A 22,097-nucleotide genomic window follows, 5' to 3' on the forward strand; every position below is an offset into this window, starting at 1 on the left:
CCAATGTTCCTAGTGGTGACCCTACCCAGTTTGCAGAACTTCCTGTGTGTTTACTATAAATTATCCCACAGTGCTCTTCTCCTAAAACCAACATGGCAAAACACATCTTCCCCTCGCCAGAACTCCCTGTGTCTATCCAGAGCCGTGGCTATGACAGTGTGGAAACCCTCCCTTGTGGTCATTCCAAACAATTTCTGAGGTAGCTCCCACTTCACACTGGGTTTGGAGCCAACCTGACTAAGAAGGCAAAGGGAAGTATATCTAGGTGTGAGCTACATCGGCTAGTGACAGTGTAGGCACGCTTGGAAACTCAGGAAGGGGCTCGGGACAACCACCCCCAGGTAGGGTGACCAGATTTTGAGAAGCTAAAACCGGGATAGGTCAGACATAAAAGAAGGACTAAATACATTACTCTCACTTTTATATCTGGCCTGTCCCGGTTTTTTGCATATCTTTGTGAATGTGTGCCTATAAGTGTGTGTAATTAGCTATGGATTGACCTCCCACCCTGCACCCACAACCCTCTCCCACTCCCCTCTCTCTGCTCCCCACTCCGTCTCTCTGTTGGGAGCAGACAGGGGACTGTGTCACCTGGCAGTTGCAGATAAAATACTTCAATTATTTCATACTTTGCAGCCCTTTTTAACTTATTCTTCCATAGATGATCTGACCTTTGTCCCAAAAACCGGGACATTTATTTAATAAGCTGACCTTTATCACAAAACCGGGACATTTATTTAAAATTAAGAGAAGCGTCGGGACAACAGGACAGTCCTCTAAAAACCGTGACAGTCTGGGGAAATCTGGGCCATCTGGTCATCCTACCCCCAGGCCATCCTGCTCAAGGAATTAAAAACAAACCTTTTGTTGAACATCTGGAAACAATGCAAATCTCAGTACATGAAACCTACTCATCAGTCAAGTGACAGAAAGGCACATGTGTCTTAAGAAGGAAAATGACAACTTTCTATAAGTGTTACTGTCAAAACAGTGATATAAAATCTGACTTTACGGTTAAGGTAAAGTTTACATTACTATTAAAATATGTCTTGGATTATTCTAGCTACTCCCAAACTGAATTTAAGCATTATAAGTTGTTAACAAGTGTTTCCCTATGGAAAAGTCAGTCTTGCTACAGTGAAAAAATGAATTTGGAGGTTTGTCACTGCCAGGATAAGTAAAACCCTAAATGTATGTTGGACCTAGCCCTCTCTGTAGGGTCATCCCCATATATTTTGTCTTCACTCCTCCTGTTTTCCTGAATTTGCTTTTGTTGCCTTTAGGACTCTGTGCATTTTCAAACTGCTAACCAGTGCTAAAGTGTGAGTGCTCTCACCTTTAACCATGGAAAAATTGGCTTACATACAATTGGCACATCTAATTTACTGTTACCTCCCTTGTAAAGTGATACTATAAGTATCCTGAGCATGTAATTCAAATGCTACTAGTGGGCCTGTAGCATTTATTATGACACTCTCTTAAGTAGCCCTTTAAAACATGTCTTACGTCTGCCAATGAATCCTCAGTGAGAAGTTTTAATCTACCATTTCAAACTACCTGACAAAATAAACCTTTTGGCTGACCTACACTTTCCTTTTTAAACACTTGGTTGCCCTATTACATTTAGTAAGTGATAATGTTTGCTTGGGAGCAGGTCCGAATATCATTTTTGTATTTCTGGAATTGTAATTTAAAAACCTCTTTATTGGTAAAGTCAGCTTTAAAGCCACAATTCTGAAAATAACTTTTTCAGAAAGTTGGCATTTTCTTGTGCTGACTATTTGGTGCCTGCAGCCTGTTTCCTGGGCCACACGACTCAGTGTAGTTAGCAGTTGATTTCTGCTCCCAGACAGCCACACAATAGAGGGTCTGGGTGTTGGCAGGGTGGGCCAGCCTGACATGATGAGGAGGGTGAAACCTGAACCTGTCACACCTGTACTTCAGAGACACTGCCTCAGCTCAGACACAAAGTGTTTCATACTAGCCTATTGTACCTGAAGGTATACTGGCACCAGGGCAGATAGAGAGGAAATTCCTGACACTTCTGTGGGGAGGGGGGACTCCAGAACTTTCTTCTACTTCAAAGTGGGCAGCAAATATAAAAATGGCACCCTCAAATCTACTCCTCAGTATACTCCTGGACCGTTGGATACTACAGAAGGACTGTCCTGCTGCCAGAGGACTACCCTGTGGCTAGAGGACTGTTCTCCTGTCTGAGAAGGAACACTGGACCTGCACTCTGCTTCCCAGGCTGAAGTGACTTTAAGGCTCAGCAGACTGACTTTCTGTTCTGGAAACAGGAACACAACAAGCTCCAGAGGTCTCTTTGCAACTTTCAAGCTGACATGCTGTACTGCACCTGCAGCTGGACTTGCCTGAGCCCTGTTGGCCTTTTCTGGAGTGAATCACTGATTCTCAAGAGGAGCCCCTCAGGCCCTGGATGTTGTTGTTGCATCAGTTGAGCTTCTCCCAAAAGAATAGGAGTAATCCTAAAGTTTTGGGCTAGTTTTGACTACTATCGGACCTGTTCCCTCTGAGATCATGCTGCCCACACCGATCACCAACACAAAGCTTTGGTTAACTGACTCCTCGCTCTACAGTGACCACTAGTGACGACCAGCAATGCAAGATCTGCACTTCTCACTACAGCATCGACAGCTTGCAGTGACTGCCAACATAAAGCTCCAGCAATGACAGTTGGTGCGTACCACAGGATCTTCATGCTACAGTGACAACTGTCTGTGACTCCTGGCCTGCTTTTTGCCATACAGAGATTATCATCTGCACTTCTCTCCCTACCCCTGGTGGCCTACCTCATGGCAACTCTTTGCTCTAGACCTCAGAAGGTAACTTTTTTAACTGGACTAACCTGTTTCCTGTACCTGGCTCATGTGCCATTGTCGATAGCCTGAACTTGTGACTTTCACCCGGCCTTGCATGACCAGATAACAGCGAGTGGCATGTTATGCTTTTAGGAGATATACTTACCTTAAATCATGTACATTTTGTTTCTCCTGTTCTACTGGTTAAAGTTTTATAGCTTTGGGGTTAAATAAATGTATTCAATTTTACTCTTTTTTTCTAAATTATTGTGGTGATATTTTTTGTGCTGTGTTTTTACTTCATCGGTGTTTGTGTGTTGCATACATACTTTACACATTGCCTCTAAGCTGGAGCTTTGGTTTTAACTTTTAAAAGACAAAGTGAAATGCTAGACTCTAGAATCTCCCTTTAGCTTTTTTTGAAACTACTGCCTTCTTTCGTTTAGTCAGCACTTCATTTGAGCCACCCATTGTCCATACTTTATACTGTTTGCTGGACCTATGCTGCTCTCAAGTATTAAGCTAAGGACGCCAATTTATTATTTAGTGTCCAATTGCAAATTCCTTCATGCTTACAAAAGGTTTTTAAAAGTTCAATTTTACAATTTGCATCTTTATTTATATATACTTCAGGAATTTGCTAATATTTAATTGTTTACACTGTAGATGATCCCCTGAGGATGTCTAGCAATCCACAGGGGTATGTGGACCAGATGTTAAAAACAAGCATTTGCAATACAATGGGTCTCGTGTTTGCCCGAGTTAGAGCTAATAGCGTTTGATACTCCTAACCGGACTTTTCTTGCCACACAAACTGAAAAGTAAAACAGCAGACACACAAAAGTAAACAGAAGTTTGCTCGAAGTGAAACGTATCCGCAAAAGTGCAATTATCCATGTAACCAGGAAAAGTGCAATTATCAATGTAACAGGGTCAATGTCATGCAAAGCTTTCAATTACTGCCCAGTGAGATTGCGCAGTAGTCCATAAACCATACAGAAAACATCGAGCCTCGTATCTTTTCAGTAGTTGGCCGGTGCGACTGAGGATGGCTAAACACTGAAAAAGACATTATATGTGCATGCCTTTCACTCATGAAATCAAGCTAAATATAAAAGGCAAGCCCACAAACCAACCAAACTGATGGGCATGACATGGACGTGGTTAAAAACTCATAGAGAGATTACACCAGAGATAGAGCGCTTTGTGCGCTCAACCCTAAACATTGCCTCTGGACATTGGAAATACACCAAGAAGACAGAACATGACCCAATGATCCATTACTGGAAACCAGAGACTGGAACCACCTTACAAGGGCCCAGGGGTTGGCCTCCTCTTGCTACTAAAGAAACTGAAAAGCCAGGTGGGCTTTCTGTACTGAAAAAGGCCTAGCTTACAACTTTGGAGTGGATCCTTATTCATATTTTCAACCATTGAAAAAAACACTGCAAGCTGCTGATGCTTCACCACCAGTAGATGGTAAATCCTCCTCATAGCTTCTTCCACATAGAAAAAGTTTTCAGCTGATTATTGCCTGCCAGATCAGCTTCCAGTCTTGTCCTGCTTAAGAATTTCAAGAATCAAAAAAGTGACTAAGTCCCATATTTACAAGCAACCTGCGCCGACAGTGCGTCACTTTTAGTGATGCACCAGCGGTGGAGGCTGCAGACCCATATCCACAAGGCCACGCTGCATGGCTTTTCATGGCCTTGTAGATATGGAGTAAGGCATTACACCGCAAGTTGCTGCATTGTCTTACTTTGCGTCATGGAGGCATTTCCATGGATGATGCATGAGTGTTCCCATGCAACATCCATAGATTTTGACGCATATCCAGATTTACAAAGTTTTGTAAATCTGGGAATGTGTCAAAACCAGACACCACCCCAGGGGTTGCGTAAAAGTGACGCAACGGGGAGAAATATATTCACTTCTCCCCGTTTTTTCCTCTTTCTATGTGCACTGCATTCTGCAGCACACCTAGAACGAGGAAAACGCCTCCATTGATTGTTTTTGTGCAGGATGGTGTCCCTTCCTGCACAAAAACAGTCATCCCCACAATGCAGGCACCCTTGCACCATGGTGCATGGGTGGCTGTGCTGGCACAGGGCAGGAATTTCTGCACCAGCGCAGGGGGAGAGGACAGAAATGCACCGTTTCTTTTAGATATGGTGCATTTCTGCCCTTTCCAGGTGGCACAGGGCAATGCAGCAAGACACTGGCTGCACCGCTCTGCACCACAGGGGTTTGTAAATATGGCCCAAAGTCCGAAAGTGAACCTGGGGACCAGGAGGAAGCTGCAAAGCTACTTAAGCAGCATAGCAAACTCAGTGGCTGTGTACTCCCACTTTGTCCCATAATGACCTTATGACATAAATGTATTGGCTTCAATGGGTTTGCGACATTGATGTATTTAACTTGAAGAACCCTCACTGGTTACAATATACTGCTTTGCCCCATGGCATGATTTTGAAAAACAAAAAAACATGTAATTTAAAAGATAAAACTTTGAGGGTATGATCTGCATCTTGTATCAAATCCCCCTCCATTGTGGTCACTTGAAATTGTTCCTGGGTCCCGGTCAATCTGACAAGGGATGTTCAATTAGTGCTTTGTGATTTCTTAGTGCTTTTTTAAAAAGCAATATCTCCAACTCCCTTTTTACAATATTGATTATTTTTGTGTCATTTTGCTTATTTGTTGTTGTTTTACTAAATAGGTGTGTAAATGTTTTCTATTGTCATGTTAACTTTAATGTTGTTTGGCTATGCTTCAACTTAGCACACATTGTCAGTGAAAGTGTCCACTGCTTGTGTAATTGCCACCTGGGGTTAAACAGACATTCTCTTCGACCTCACTAGAGTATTGCTGGAAATTGACTTACTGGTTGAGGCGGGTGGTACCCTATTCATGCAGCAATAACAATCTGTCAGGGTGAAACACAAGCAAACCCAAATTAACCTGTGCTTAACTTTCTCTTAGCTTGGCCTAAAGGCACTCAGGCTTAATTTACAGGCAATGTGTAAAGTATTTTGCAGCACTCCAAACAGTCATAAAGTGAAAACACTACACAAGAAAATGCCACACAAATTTCAAAAATAAAGTAAAATATAATAAATTATTTGTGACCAAAGCAACAAAAATCTAAGCAGTAGAACCTGAGATATGCAATTTTGAAGATTTAAGTGAAAATAGATTCTAGAAGCAAAAAGTGCTAACTGTGGTAATCTGGATGCACCAGTCCAGGACAAAGTCACAAGCTCAGGCTGACTGCGATGGAGCATGGGCTTGATACAGGGACCATGTTAGGCTCGCTGAAGAAAGTACCTTAAATCCTAGTTTGCAAGGGTGCTGCAAGATACTATGATGAGGATGCATTGCACAGCGGTGGCTCGGAGGAGCTGCAAGACTATAGGGTGGAGTCCTCCTTCACCTTCAAGGGAGTTGGTGACAAGGGGCATGCAATGTGAAGTCCTGCATCAAAGATGCTTCACACACCCACTGATCCTAAGAAGTTCTGGGGCTGCAATGAGGAGTCCAGCATTATTGTTAAGGATATCACTGACAAGGGCCTTGTGAAGCAAAGTGCTGCATCGATGATGCGCAGCTGCAGTTCCAAGGACACTGTGGGCTAAGATGCGAAGTCTGGCACCGTGAATGCTTTGAGCTGCAGTGGTATTCATGCAGCTGCAAGGAGATGTGTCACGCTCCATCCATTCTGCTCACAGTCCTACTGAGTCTTCCATAGGTGGACTGAAGCATTGGGTCTGAGGGTCCAATACTTATACCTGGTTCAGGCTTTGGAATTGGAGAAAGTTATCACATATTAAATGTAGTTATTTAACCCAATGTTATCCAATGGTAGAGGCAGGCGTTTGCAATAATACAAAAATAATTTAGGAGATTTTTCTCTAACAGTAAGTTAAAATGTCCAACTATAGGCTACTTAGGCCTACCCTATGGGTGACTAATATGTATTAAAAAGGAAGGTTTAGGCCTGGCAAAAGATTTATTTTGCCAGTTGGAAATGGCAGTTTAAAACTGCACACGCAGGCTTCAATGGCAGGCCTGAAACATATTTAAAAAGCTACATAGATGTGTGACACAATGAGTGCTGCAGGCCCACGTCTTTCATTTACAGGCCCTTGGTACATGTAGTACTACTTTACTAGGGACTAACCAGTAAATTAAATGCGGCGGTTAGGTGTCAGACAATTTTGCCAGGTTCTTACCAGGTTACCATTGTAGTGTTAAAGTTCACAGACTCCTAAAAGCCAACAAAAGTGGGTTCAGAGTAAAGCAGGGTGAAGGCAAAAAGGAAAGACCCTGCAGAAATAGCCAAGACCAACAAGTATTATTGCCCAACTTAATAGTACTCAATTTGCAGGCCTCGGAAGATGAAATATGAGTCCTATTCATGTATTAATATTCACCTCACATGATTGGCCTCTGAAAGGCTTCTAATGTTCATGCATATGGTAAAATTCCATGTCCAGAGCAGTGCAATTAGGTTTACCCACAATGTTTTAGAAAAAAAAGACTAATGACTCTTTCAATTATGAAGGACTCTAGTGGAGTCGGTGCTCAGGGCCTAATTTAGATCTCGGTGGAGGGGTTACTTCATCGCAAAGGTGATATCCCATCTGCCGAAATCTAAATGCCATTGTTTTCAATGGTAGTTAGATTTCTACAGATGGGATACCCATCACATTGCGTCGAAGTAACTTGTCAACAGATGGAATACCCATCATATTGCGGCGAAGTAACCTCTCAACCGAGATCTAAATCAGTCCCTCGATCGTCTGATTAATTTATTGAACATTTAATACTAATGGGTACCTTGCAATAGTCACCAGTGATGGGGTGAGACTTGTAAGCTGTGCTTAAAAACACATTTGCAAGTATAGTAAAAAAGGAATAAATAAATCTTTTATGAATGATTCTCAACTAGCTTCCTTTTAGACTACAATCAATGAAGATTTCATGAAATAAATAAAGCGTGCTCAAATCAGGGCTCCTTCCTCCTGTTCTTCAGTTTCAGGAAAGTTGTGAAAACCATTCTATAACACTACCATCAACACTTGCCTTTGGACTGTTTGATAATGATGACATGCATTTTCAATTTAAGTAAATAAAACTCTCTTTTATATTACCCGTGATATATACGGTTCTCTGTTTTGCTCATTGAAAGTGGAAAAGGCTGCCCAGAAACTGACAGAGACATGAATTAATGAAACAGATTCCATTTGCAATGTTTAAAAGTAAACGGTGATGCTCTCATCTTGGCATCTGAAGAATGCTTCAATCCAAGCAGGCATGTGTTGGACATCCATAAAGATAAATGTCAAGGAGAACTTCACGACATGGACGTCTATGGGTGGCGCTAATGCGAGAGCCAAGACATGCCAAGCTGTTTTAAGTGCCCTTGGATCGTATGACACCCAGGTCAGCAGTTTGGTATGAACAGCTGAGGAGTTTATATCCCTGTCTAGATTGCTGAAGGCGGTAATGTCCGAACTGACGGAAGATTCTTATTATGTTAATTGCTGGATAAGGTGTTATTAATGTCATTAAACTCCGAAAAAGTGACGGCTATGCAAAACAATGTAATTGAATCATTACATGTCTTAAACTAAGTATTGGCATTTACAAACGTCAATTAGTATTTATGTAAGCAATTTGCAAGTTTTGCTCTATTATGCAAGCAAAGTTTCATATTATGTTCTAGATTCACCTAGATTACAGGCAATTTTTCCACACTTATAATTTAAGGCCAGATTTATCAATAATTTGTGTTACTGTAAAGTATCTCAAACTGTCCCAAAGTAGAAAAAGGTCTTTATAAAATATTTACTTGCTAGCACAAAACATTACCCGTTAAGGTTGTGCAAAGAGTGCTTTGCAAAGTTTCCGACTGGTTCACATCATGGAGAAATTCCATAAGTGGTACCTGGAAATTCCAGTCATAATATCCATGAATTTTGATGCAAAACTAGATTGACAAACATTGTCAGACTTTGCTTTATGTAAAAAATGAATGCATTCTCGAGAAAGGCATTAAACAGGAGAAATGTATTTTTTTTTCTCCTAACCTTGCACGCAGTACAAAACGTATACCAGACATCAGATAGGCACCTTTGCAATCTGGTGCAAAGGTTTTTGCATGGCTCTAGGCAGCCTTTTTGTGCTCCAGCGCAGGGAAACAGAGCAGGAGTAGGCCTTATTTACTACATATGGGGGCTGATTTAAGAGCCATTAGGGCCTTCCTGCGCCACATTAGCATTTTTTTTTTTTACGCTAATGTGGCTTAGCGAGGCCAAAATCGCCATGCCAAATTTACAAAGTGGTGCAATGCATGCATTGTGCCACCTTTTAACCCTTTGCTCTACATTATCCTGCGCCAGGCATAATGTATGCAGAGGGGGCGTTTCCCCGTCAGGGGAAAAAAAGGTGCAAAAAAATCCAAGAGATTTCTTTGCATTATTTATATGAGCACTTTTAATGCCTGCTCAGAGCAGGCGTTACAAGGAGGCATGCCATTGTTCTCAAAGGGCCTCAATGGGCTTTGCGGGATTAGCATCAACATTTTTTATGCTAATCCTGCAAAGCTCCGAGCTAGCATCAAAAATGTTGATGCTAATTCCCCTAACTACTGCCATGGTGCGCAGTACCTTAGATATGACACAAACATGGTGGCGGTAGTGTGGTGCTAAAGGGTGCAAGAAAAGTGGTGCTGCACTGGGTGCAGCGCCACTTATGTTAATCAGGACCATGGTTCTATGCGCCTCTCTTCCTCTACTGCAAAGCATCCTGAGTTTTGCTGAGATGTGTGGTGCAATTTTGTTTTACAAATCTACACCTTAGCGGCTAGTTTTAATATTGTACGGCAGATGGAACTGACATTTCATAGGGGATTACCGTGAAACTAGATGTGCGCTGTGATTGCTTCATTTTCCTAGTGACCATAACACTGGATACTAGACTGTAACAATGAGAAGTCAATTTTACAGTAAAGTAGTAGACTCACATACAAAAAACACATCTTTACAACAGCACCAAAAAAACTTTGAGCCAATATTTTTTCATCATTGGAAAGCATTTTTGACAGTTTTGGGCAAAAGTGAAATAGAAAGTAGCATGAAAGTCCAGCTTTTTACAGTAAAACGCAAACAAGTAGAATTGTATTGCGATTGTGGATATTTCAATACGTTTGCAAGAAATCTGTGACGCGGAAGGAAACCTCCACAATGTCACACACCCCTGATTTCTATATGTAGTATTATTTATACATATGCACCTATATTTGGGCTGCTTTATATGTCTGTGGTGGATTAAACACATTTTTTTTAAAAAAGCTGAGGCATTTGTTTTTACACTTATCTATTCTAGGTATCGGTAATGAAAACCGGGGCCCACAGAACCAGAAGATCAGCCCCTTTCACCCTCCTCATGAGAAAAAATGTCCCATATTCACATAAATATAAGAACTTTGTTCCAGCACCACCCTTACGTACATTCAAGAAAATTATATTATCAAAGCAAAGAGTTTAATTCTCAGTCAGACAATCATAGAACCAGCTGTATGAAAAGATCATAAGTCTAGTAAATCCATCATAAAAACAAAATCTATATTCTTTATTCAAATCCTTCTTTTGCTACCAAGTCTTTGCATTACATTTACTCTCCCCATAGCCAGTTTCTGCAGTGGACATATGTTTTTGTATTCTTGTGCTAGAACATTTAATTGGAAAGAGTAGACATTTGAACACAAATTAAAACATGTATTACTTCAGTGGCAAAATCGAATTCAGTGTTAATGCATAGCATAGCTTATAATCTTGAGAAAACCAAGAACATAAATGTAATACAGAAGATAATAACTTATCAGATCATTTCAAATGGTCAACTGTACAATTTATTCATACAATTAAGAAAGGATCTGTTACACCTTGCATCCTTAGTGTGGTCTCCCATGATTTTTTGACTTCTGACCTGTTTTGCTGACTTCATTTTTGCTGGCTTTAGGACCCTGGGGCATTTACTACTGCTAACCAGTGCTAAAGTGCATATGCTCTCTACTTAAAATATGGTAACATTTGCTTATCCACCATTTGCATATTTAATTTACTTACAAGTACCCAGTAAAGTGCACTACATGTGCCCAAAGCCTGTACATTAAATGTTACTAGTGGGCCTTAAGCACTGGTTGTGCCACCCAGTCCATTAGCCCCATTGAGCATGTCTCAGGCCTAGCACTGCAGAGTCTGTGTGTTCCATTTTAAACTGCCATGTCAACCTGGCAAGTTAACCATCTCTCCAGGCCCAATCCTTCATTTTTAATACATATGTCACTCTTAAATTACGTCCTGGGCAGCTCCTAGGGCAGGGTGCAGTGTATTTAAAAAGGTGGACATGTACTTTATAATTTAACATGTTCAGGTGGTGAAAAACTCTTAAGTTCGTTTTTCACTACAGCAAGGCCTCTATCTCCCATAGCGTAACTTTGGGATTACCTTATTACATTTTATGTGCATTTTTCAATTGTGATGAGATGGGTTCTCCAGAATGGTTTCTCTGGAATCACATTTTATAATCCCAATTTATGGTGAAATCCGATTATAAATTGTACTTCTGAAAAAAGCCTCTTTTAGAAAGTTGGCATTTTCTTACTTTAACCATTCTGTGCCTTCTTTCTGTCTCTGAATACAAGTCTAGGGTGGGTGACAGCGTGACAGCTGGACTTTTTCACCAGGAAATGGTTGGTCCTTGTATCTGACCCACACTCTATTGTGGTCGACATGAACTTTTGGATTTATCCTGGTCAAGAGCATCCAAATAGCTCTGGTTGGCTCTTTATGCTTTTAAGCACTATACTTGCAGATAATCTTTAAAATTCATATCACAACTTCTATTTATTGGATATTTTTCATTTTGGTATTGTTTTGTTGACTAGTTTTATAACCTGGTGTGGATTATGTGTGGGTTATGTTTTCACTGTTTTACTGTTCTAAGTGTTGCACAAAGAATTTACACTTTGGCTCTTAAGTTAAGCCTTACTGCTCTGTGCAAAGCTACCAGAGGGTGAGCACATGTTAATTTATGGTGTGTACCTAACTAGGTTTGTGGTTCTGCCAACCAGAAATCCAGTTTCTAACATTGGTGCAGTGAACATTGGGCTTGTGTGTATGCAGTGCCTTCCAGTAATTTTGTGTAGACCAACGACCAATTTCAAATCAATTCTAGTTCATTGGTAATTTTTCCCACCCTTGCTTATTAGCACTTTTAATTTTTCTACTCTCTCTGATAGGCATTTAAAAAAAAAAAAAAAATCATGTCTCTGACTGGAGGTTCTACATCTGCACCTCCAAGAATGGATTTTGAGCTGGCCAAACTCAAGAGTTATACTGTTGCCCAGCTCAAGGATTTCTGCAAGAGGTTTGAGCATTCTACTAAAGGCTTCACCAGGAAGGTGGAGCTGCAAAAGGCACCGAGGGCCTAGATAGACTTTTGTGATGAAGCATCTGCCAGGAGGAGGAGGACGATGATGAAGAAGTGGATGGTGATGAGGAGCTGGACCAGGATTCACTGGAGATTCTGGGACTGCCAGTGGAACAGGAGGGCCTATGTCCTGCCAGGAGTAGTTGTCCCCACCAAGGCATGGAGAAGTGTGTCATCCAGAGGCCTGTTCCCAGAGGACCTGGAGGACAGGTGGGAGGAGAGAAAGTTGAAACTGGAGCTGCTCAAGCTCAAATTAGAGAAAGAGAAAGCTTTTGAGGAGAAAAGATGAGCCATTGAAGAAAGGAAAATTATGTTGACTCAGGAGCTGAGCCCGACAGAGCTGGACATAAAGGCCAGCAGGGCTGTGTCCAGCCAAGATGGTAGCAGCATTTCTTCTATATCCTCTGACAGGAGGATCCTCATACCCAAGAGTCTGATGTCTGACTTTATGTTCGGAAATTATATCGGTTGATAGTTTGAGGGTTATCAAATTGCCTTACAAATGCACAAGATCCCTGAGGAGGATTGGTGGACGGAGTCTGTGGAGACATGCCCTTAGTGAGAGGAGGAACACTTTACTAGCCCTACAGAGGAAACCCTAATCAGGAAGTTTGATGTGACCACAGAGAAGTACAGACAGATGTTCAGGGACCCCAAAAGACCTGGGTGGATTGTGAATTTCCTTTTGCAAGGTACTGGATGGTTGGGTGAAGGGCAGTGAAGTAAAAGATTACCAGGGGCAGTATAACTTGCCTACACAGGAGCACATGTTCAGCCATTGTTTTTCAGAACTGCACAAACACCTTATTGACAGTAAGCTCATTGACCCCCAGGGAGCTTGCTAAGAAGGCTGGCTGCTGGGCCGGCACCAGGGTCCACAGAATGAAAACTGGAGGGTGCAGGGGGGCAGCACAAGGATGGGCAGGGTCCTCACCAGAAGAAAGAGGGGGACAAAATCAAAAGAAAAGATTTCTCTAAAAGGCCTCAAATGAGTTCTTCCTGCAAGGATGCCTATACCCCTACTGAGAAGAAGAAGAAATGATTCCCTGGCAGTAGGTCTGCAGGGAGGGTACCCTTAAAGTGCTTTGCTTGTAACTAGGAAGGGTACTTCAAGGGAGATGCCAAGTGTCCCTAGAAGGCACAAACCCCCACCAGTAGGCTGTCACTGGGGCTAGCTAGTGTAGCGCTTGGGGAGGATATTGTCCCAGATAGTTTGGGGGACAGAGTAGAGGTTACCCTAGTGTCTCTGAGTGATAGATAGGTGGTGAAGAAAACCCACATACCTGATAATACTAGGAAGCAAAGATAGTGGGTCACCATCAGTGGCAGAGGATGGAGGGTCTGGGAGACACTGGAGCCAGTATGACAACCATTAAGTGTTACCTGCTGTCTTCCAAGTTGCTACAGCTCAAATCCATGAGAGCCACTAACCAGTGGCTCTGGTTCCCTTTGAATGGAGGGGGATCTCAGGTTCCTTGAGGGTAGCTGTGAGTCTATCCATGCCTGTGGATTGTCTGCTTGGCAATTATCTGGAACATACTGCCTGGAAGAGGTCGAGCTCAGGTGCCACTTAGAGATGTTAGGGTTGCCTGAGTGGATGTGCCTGACCACACAGTCCATGGCAGCCCAAGTAGGTGATCAGAAGGACCTGGTGCTTGGAAGAATTGCCCAGGGTCCCGCCACAAAGAAGAAGGACAAGGGCTATGGAAAACCCACTCCTGAAACTCTCATGGTCAGGGAGGAAGCTGGCCGTGAGGACACCCCTCAGAGCCTACAAGGGTGATGCGGCCAAACTGGGAAATCTCTCTGAGTTGTCCAACTGACTGCAGGAATGGGGGTCAAACCAGGGAGGAGTTCTGCAAGGTGCAGATGGAATACCCTTCTCCTGTGGGTCTTCGGCAGCCGTCTGAGACCCAGTCAATTGTTGACACTCATGGCAAACACCTGGTTTACTGTGTAGTGAGCCTAAAGGTCCTGAGCCTGGGGGTCCCCCAGTGCTACAGGGCCTTACTTCTGGGCCTGGCTCATGATGTGCCACTGGCAAGTCATTTGGGAGAAGACAAGACCTTTGACAGGCTTGTCACCCACTTCTAGTGGCCTCAAATGAGTGTGGCTTCAGATGCGTACTCTAGGTCCTGTCCTACTTGCCAGGCAATTGGCAAGTGGGGAGGACGTGCAAGGCCCCTCTGCAACCTTTTCCTGTTGTTCCTACCCCTTTGAGAGGGTTGGCATTGACATCATTGGGCCTCTGGATCCCAAGATAGCCATAGGCAGCAGATTTGTTCTGGTCTTGGTAGACCATGCTACCTAGTACCTGGAGGCTATCCCTCCAAGGACAGTGACTATACCCACCATAGCCAGGGCACTGATGGAAATCATTATCCATGAGGATTTCCCCAAGGAGGTGGTATCTGACCAGGGTACCAACTTCATGTCTGGGTACATGAAGGCCATATGGAAGGAGTGTAGGGTAACCTACAAGTTCTCCACCCCAATGGGTTTCTTGAACAAATGCAACCAAACCCTAAATGGCATGATGAGGGGTCTACCAGAACCCATGATGCATTAGTGGGACATCCTCCTACCGTGCCTGTTGTTCCCTCTACAGGGAGATGCCACAGAAGGGGGTTGTCTTGAGCCCCTTTTAACTTCTGTATGGCCACCCTATGAGAGGGCCTCTCAGTTTGGTGGAGAAGGGCTGGGAGCAGGCTCCCAGGAGAGTCCCTCAAGATGTGGTTAGCAACATTTTGGCTATCTGGAACCAGACAGCGTGCTTCTAGAAGCTCATCCAGGAGAATCTGGAAACAAAGCCAGGAGGACATGAAACACTAGTATGACCAGAATGCCACTCTGTTTGAATTTCAGCCTGGCCAAAAACAGTGGATGATGGACCCTGTGGAGCCCTGGTCTCTGAAAGACCGCTAGCCTGGGCCTTATTAGGAGAAGGAGTGCAAAAGTGATGTCACCTACTTGGTGGAACTCATGACTTCTTGGAACCCTTTGAGGGTCCTGCATGTTAATCACCTCAAGTCCCACTTCGAGAGGTCTGAGCTTACCATGCTCCTGGTTACAGATGATGGGATGGAAAAGGAATATGAACCTCTTCCTAACCTCCTATCTTTCAAAGAGCAGGATGGGTCATTGGAGGGTGTCAGCCTCTTCCCTACATTGACCAACACCAATAAGGAGGCTGCCACCATTTTCTGAGGCAGTTTGTCTCTTTATTACTTGTTACCCCATGGCTTACTACATGGTGTACCCATGATATTGATGATGGGGATAGCACACCTAAAAAGAACAAGGTTTACTGGCTGTCTGATAAGGTGAGAACTAGCATAAAGGAAGGGGTCTACAAGATGTTGGAATTAGGGGTAATTCGAACCCTCAAACAGCCTTTGGCTCAGCCCAGTGGTGTTGGTCCCCAAGGCTGCTCCTCCAGGTGTCACACCTGAACTTAGATTCTATGTAGACTACCATGGGCTCAATGCAGTCACCAAGACTGATGTGCACCCCATCCCCAGAGCTGATAAGCTCATAGATTGGCTTGGAGCTGCCAAGTTCCTCAGCATGTTTGATTTAACATCTGGATACTGGCAGAATGCCCTGACTGCGTGAGCTAAAGAGCAGTGGGTGTTCTCTACACCAGAAGGGCACTTTCAGTTCTGGGTCATGCCCCTTGAGTTGAAGAATGTTCCTGACACCTTCCAGAGATTGGTCAACAAAGCCCTGGCTAGGTTGGAGAACTTCAATGTCGCCTACCTAGACAACATTGCGGTTTTCGGTGCTAGCTGGGAGGACCACCTGTGCCACCTCAGGAAAGTGCTTCAGGCTCAGTAGAGTGCAGGCCTGACTAGCAAGGCCAGTAGGCACCAGATAGGACAGGGTTCAGTGGCCTACTTGGATTACCAAGTGGGAGGGGGCAAGATGCAGCCCCTCTATACCTAAATTGAAACAATTCTGGGTTGGGAACCCCTCCTCCCCCCAAGACCCAGTCAGAAATTAGAGCCTTCTTAGGCCTCACTGGATACTACAGGAGATTTGTCAAGGGGTGCGGCACCACTGTTTCCCCCTTGACCAAGCTGACTTCCAAGAAACAGCCGCTTAAGATGACCTAGATGGAAGCATGTCAGAAAGCTTTTGACCCCCTTGAGGAGACCATGTGTACAGCACCAGTGCTCAAGGCCTCAGACTTCTCCCAATAATTCATTGTTCAAACAGACACTTCAGAGCAGAGTGTAGGGCCCATGCTCTCACAGCTAAATGAAGAGTGTTTGGATCAACCTGTAGCCTTTATCCATAGGAGGCTACGTCTTAGGGAACAGAGGTGTAGTGCAATCAAAAGGAAAGTCTTTGCTGTGGTCTGGGTGCTGAAGAGGCTAAGGCCATATTTGCTTGTCACTCACTTCTGGATTCAGACAAACCACAGGCCCCTTGGATGGTTGTTTCAGATGATGGTGAGAATCCCATACTATTGAGGTGGTCCATCTACCTACTGGAAATAGATTTTACGGTAGAACACCATCCTGGAACAGACCACACCAGGGCAGATGGTCTCTCCAGGTTCTTCCCACTTTCAGCTGAGGGGATACATGTTTGACCTGGCATCCTTTAGGTTTCTCCCCTGCCCCTTTTGCCTTCTGACCTCCTGTTTTTCTGACTTCATTTTTGCTGGCTTTAGGACTAAGGGCACTTTATCACTGCTAACCAGTGCTAAAGTGCATGTGCTCTCTACTTAAAAGATGGTAACACTGGCATTTTCAAAAATGTAATTGTTAGACTTTCCATCCTTGGTGTGGTCTCCCTTAACTTTTTGCCTCTGTTTCCCAGGTTGTTGATGAGTGCTGGACTCTGATTTTGCTGTTTTTGTTACTATGGGCACTTTACCACTGCTAATCTGTGCTAAAGTGCAAGTGCTCCTATACAAAATGTGTATGTAATTGGCTTATCCATGATTGGCATATTTGATGTATTAGTAAATCCCTAGTACAGTGCACTAGAGGTGCCCAGGGCCTGTAAATAAAATGCTACTAGTGGGCCTGCATCACTGGTTGTGCCACCCACATGAGTAGCTCTGTAATCATGTCTCAGACATGTCACTGCAGAGTCAGTGTGTGCTGTTTTAACTGTAAAGTTGACTTGGCAAGTGTACCCACTTGCCAGGCCTAAATCTTTCCTTTTCTTACATGTAAAGCACCCTTAAGGTAGGCCCTAGTTAGCCCCAAGGGCAGGGTGCAGTGTATGGTTAAGGTAGGACATATAGTAATGTGTTTTACACTGTCCTGACAATGAAATACTGCTAAATTCGTTTTTCACTGTTGCGAGGCCTGTCCCTCTCATAGGTTACATGGTGGCTACCTTTAAATATGATTAAAGTGTAGATTCCCTTTGGGAGCGGATGCACATATGGAGTTTGGGGTCTCTGAGCTCACACTTTAAAAATCCATCTTTTAGTAAAATTGATTTTAAGATTGTGTGTTTGAAAATGGCACTTTTAATAAGTGAGCATTTTTTTGCTTATACCATTTCTGTGACTCTGCCTGTTTGTGGATTCCCTGTTTGGGTCAGTTTGACAGTTGAGCCGGTTGCACCTCACACTAGACAGTGACACAAAGGGAGCTGGGGTGTAGTCTGCATTTCCCGATGAGCCATCTGTGCTAGGAGGGAGGGGAGGTGTGGTCACTCACACCTGAAAGGGCTGTGCCTGCCCTCACACAATGCAGTCTCTAACCCCCCGGTGAGTGTCTGGAGCCTATCCTGGGGAAGGCAGGATTTTGCATTCAAGAGAGACTTTGCTTTGAAGTAGGCCTACTTCAAAGAAGAAATTGAGTATAAGAAGGACACCCAAAACCACAGATTTTAGAACACTTCTGGAATCCAAGAGGAACCTCTGCCTGGAGAAGAGCTAAAGAGCTTAGGAAGAAGAGCTGCCCTGCCTGTGACTGTGCTTTGTGGAGCTATCCTGCAGTTGCTGCTTCTGCCTGTGCTGGAGGACAAAGACTGGACTTTGTGTTGCCTTCCATCTTGTGAAGATCTCCAAGGGATTGAATAAGAGCTTGCCTCCTGTTGTTTGAAGTCTCAGGGACAGCAAAGACTTCTCTCTGCCAGCACCTGGAGTCTCTGGAGAGACTTCTACTCTGCCAAGTAGTGCCCGTCCAGTTCCTGGGACCCTGAAAGTGGAAGCTGGCAGCCTAAGAGGAAGAAATCCATGCACAGAACGCCGTGCGGGGAAAAGATCGACGCAACTCCGATCTGCGGCTGAAAAATCGACACGCCGCCAGCTTCACTGCTGAAAATCGGTGCTCACCTGCAATGCGACCAAAGAATTGACAGAGCTGGAGAAACAATGCTCTGCATGATTTTCGGATCATTGTCCGGCTGGATTTCCAACGCAAGTACCGCTGTGCGTGTAAAAGCAATGCAAGGCCTGCCCGGACCCGAGAGTGCTGACCGGATTGACGCATCGCTCTCCTGCGGACAGAAGAAACGACACGCCTGACCCGATGAAAGAAGAAATGACACAAGGTCTCACTCTTGAGTGAATGAACGCATCGCAAGCCCTTTTTGATGCACACACGCCTGTGCGGGATTATTTTTGACGCACCCAAGGTATATTTTCACGCTAACATTGTTAGTGTGTGTTTAAAATTACATGAAGACTCTTTTTGCATTTTTAGTGATGACTTGACTTGTGTATTGTGGATTTTTGTCATTTTGGTCTTGTTGTGTTTAGAGAATTAGTTTCTATTTTTCTAAACCTTTGTTGTGTCATTTTGTAGTGTTTTCATTAAGTTACTGTGTGTGTTGATTCAAATACTTTACACCTAGCACTCTGAAGGTAAGCCTACTACTTGTGCCAAGCTACCAAGGGGGTTAGCTGAGGGTGATTCTCTTTTACCCTGACTAGAGTGAGGGTCCTTGCTTGGACAGGGGGTAACCTGACTGCCAACCAAAAGCCCCATTTCTAACAGTCATATTTAATTCACTTATATTTCCCTTGTAAAGTGCACCCAGGGCATGTAAATTAAATGCTACGAGTGGGTCTGCTTTTGTGCCACCCGCTCCAGTGGCTCCTTTAAACATGCCTCAGCCCTGCCATTGCAGGGCCTGTGTGTGCAGATTTAACTTTCTTTTTTGTTGGGAGTGTGAAAAGACACATGAAGAATACCATAAGTAAACAAAATTCTGTAACTATTAGGGAAGATAACTTTTTGTATCAGTCCATTTTTATTGTTACCTTAGTTCTGTAATGAATGAAATTAGATGGTATTCTTAAGAGGTAAGGGGGCACTTCCGTTCATTGACTAGAGATGACTGTTATACTGTCTTCAAGGATCTCTTACAGATTTTAGATCTTGAATCGCCTGCCCACTGCTACCATGGATGAGCCGTCACAGCTATGGAGTCTAACCTTACCATTCTTAATACTAGCACATAACCCAGTATGGAGCACATACAGAAGCTTCTGTGAGATGTTTTGCGATTTACTATTACAGTCTGGGGAATGGAGTGGCAATACTTAAGTCTGTGCCACACCTACAATCTACTACAGGATACATGACTGAGTCAGTGTGCTTGGATTCAAACTTATGGAGATTACTGACGCAGGTGAACAATATAGTCATCAACTTCCCAGTGTTCACGATAAGGCGAATTTGGCCCTTCGCACTATTGCATTGACTTTATTCAACTACCCACACTATTTTAAAAGTAGGATGGAGCGTTTTACATATAAAGATTGTTTATCACTTTGGGAAAGGAAACGCCAAATATTGCTGTTGTTCTGTTTATACCTAAATGAGAATTGGAATTTTTAGATTTATAATAGTCTCAAGTGGCATATTTTTTTTAGAAAAATCACAAGATTAGAACGAAAATGTGCTGACAATTTTACAGCACACCCCCCTGAGCATTTCCGTTCAAAAACAAAGGCTGGAAAATAGCAGGGATCACGCTTCATAACTCATTTCACGTTAATTTAGCAAAACACAGAATCAAAAAAAGCCAGAGGGTCTGCTTAGAGCACTTTGGAGTGGGACCTTTCTAGAATCCAATCTTCATTCAGTTTCACACAATGGAACTCTAAACCAGCTACTTATTTTTTGGAGTCTGGTGATGGGTAAAGTTGCAAAGTCAGGGACATTACAGCTTTCCGATTTTTAAATAAACTATAACGGATTTGCGAACTGTTTAAAGAACAAATTGCGAGCAAAAAGAGGGCATTGCGCTTCAGCAGGCCTTTTTGCTGTTGTACGCAGCTGGAGCATGCCACTTTACAGCGTATTACCTTAATTGTGATTTAGCTGTCAAGTTTACCAAGTCAATGCGTGATGTGCTGCTCCAGGTCCGGACAGTTTCTGTACATTTTTGAACTTTTAGTCTTGTTTGTTCCACTACAAACAGGACTACAAGCCCCAGAATTGAAAGGAAAAATCCTGGACTGAAGCAACACATCGTGCAAGCATGGACCTGGGAATCCTGGCACCGCTATTTTCAGTGGCCCTGCAGTCCTTTTCTTTGGACCTCCGCTACATGTCCCTGCATGGACAGAAGATGGAGTAGATTATTGCAACTATTGCATTTCCTTGCAGACACACATGGGGAAGCAGCAAAAAAATATTTCCCTGGAGCCTAATATCCTAGCCATATTAGGTGAGACATAAACCTGCAGCATGCACTGAGTGGTGAATTAAAACGATACAGATCATGGAAGATGAGTTTTTCCAAAGCTATCTGCCATGTTCATCCGAGTTCTAGAATCATTTCCAGTTTCCCACTGTAACCTGTTCACCCAGGGAAAAAATGTTCAACTATTTGATCAAAAAAAACTTTAGGTAGTGGATGCATTTACTTGAGAATGACAAATCTTGTTAAAGCCTCTAATAGATCCTGCTCCTGACCAGATGCTTTTTTAAAACAAAAAAAAGTCTCTGAGCACCTATTGTACTGATCCTTTAACATTCAATAATCGCTACTTACTGTCTGTGACCAGCTCCAACTTAGATGATTCGACCTCAATAAAATTTGCTTTAGCGGGTCCACATCAATTAGGCCTGCTAACTGAAGCATTCTCTACATAGCTAAGTCCTGGTTTAGAGATCGGTGGATGGGTTACTCTGTCATAAACGTGACAGATATACAGTCTGCCATACAGCATTCAATGGCACCTGTGATACTGCTGGCGGCCTTACTTTACTCAATGCACTTGTAATTAGTCGGACATTTGTGATGGAGAAACCCTTCTGCCTAAGGTTAAATAAGGCCCTTTGAATTTAATAGACCGTATTTAATTTTATAGGCCGCACACTAAGGGGGTCATTCCGACCCCGGCGGGCAGCAGGCGACGCCCGCCGGGCGGAAACCTCCAAAAGACCGCACTGCGGTCAAATGACCGCGGCGGTCATTCTAACTTTCCCGCTGGGCCGGCGGGCGATCTCCAAAAGATCGCCCGCCGGCCCAGCGGGAAAGCCCCTGCAAAGAGGAAGCCGGCTCCGAATGGAGCCGGCGGTTTTGCAGGGGTGCGACGGGTGCAGTGGCACCTGTCGCGATTTTCAGTGTCTGCAAAGCAGACACTGAAAATCTTTGTGGGGCCCTGTTAGGGGGCCCGTGCACTGCCCATGCCAGTGGCATGGGCAGTGCAGGGGCCCCCAGGGGCCCCACAACACCCGTTCCCGCCAGCCTGGTTCTGGCGGTGTAAACCGCCAGAAACAGGCTGGCAGTAAGGGGGTCGGAATGCCCATGGCGGCGCTGCAAGCAGCGCCGCCATGGAGGATTCCCTGG

The 22,097-nt window shown here is 43.8% G+C and overlaps 1 protein-coding gene across 1 annotated transcript in view; it reads right to left on the bottom strand.

Annotated features, from left to right (window-relative positions):
* Positions 1-22,097, bottom strand: part of MYOM2 (myomesin 2) — a 571,331-nt gene that overhangs the window by 455,453 nt on the left and 93,781 nt on the right. The gene's annotated exons all lie outside the window — the stretch shown is intronic.

This window comes from Pleurodeles waltl, chromosome 5 (assembly GCF_031143425.1).
Source record: "Pleurodeles waltl isolate 20211129_DDA chromosome 5, aPleWal1.hap1.20221129, whole genome shotgun sequence".
Taxonomy (NCBI): Eukaryota; Metazoa; Chordata; class Amphibia; order Caudata; family Salamandridae; genus Pleurodeles; species Pleurodeles waltl.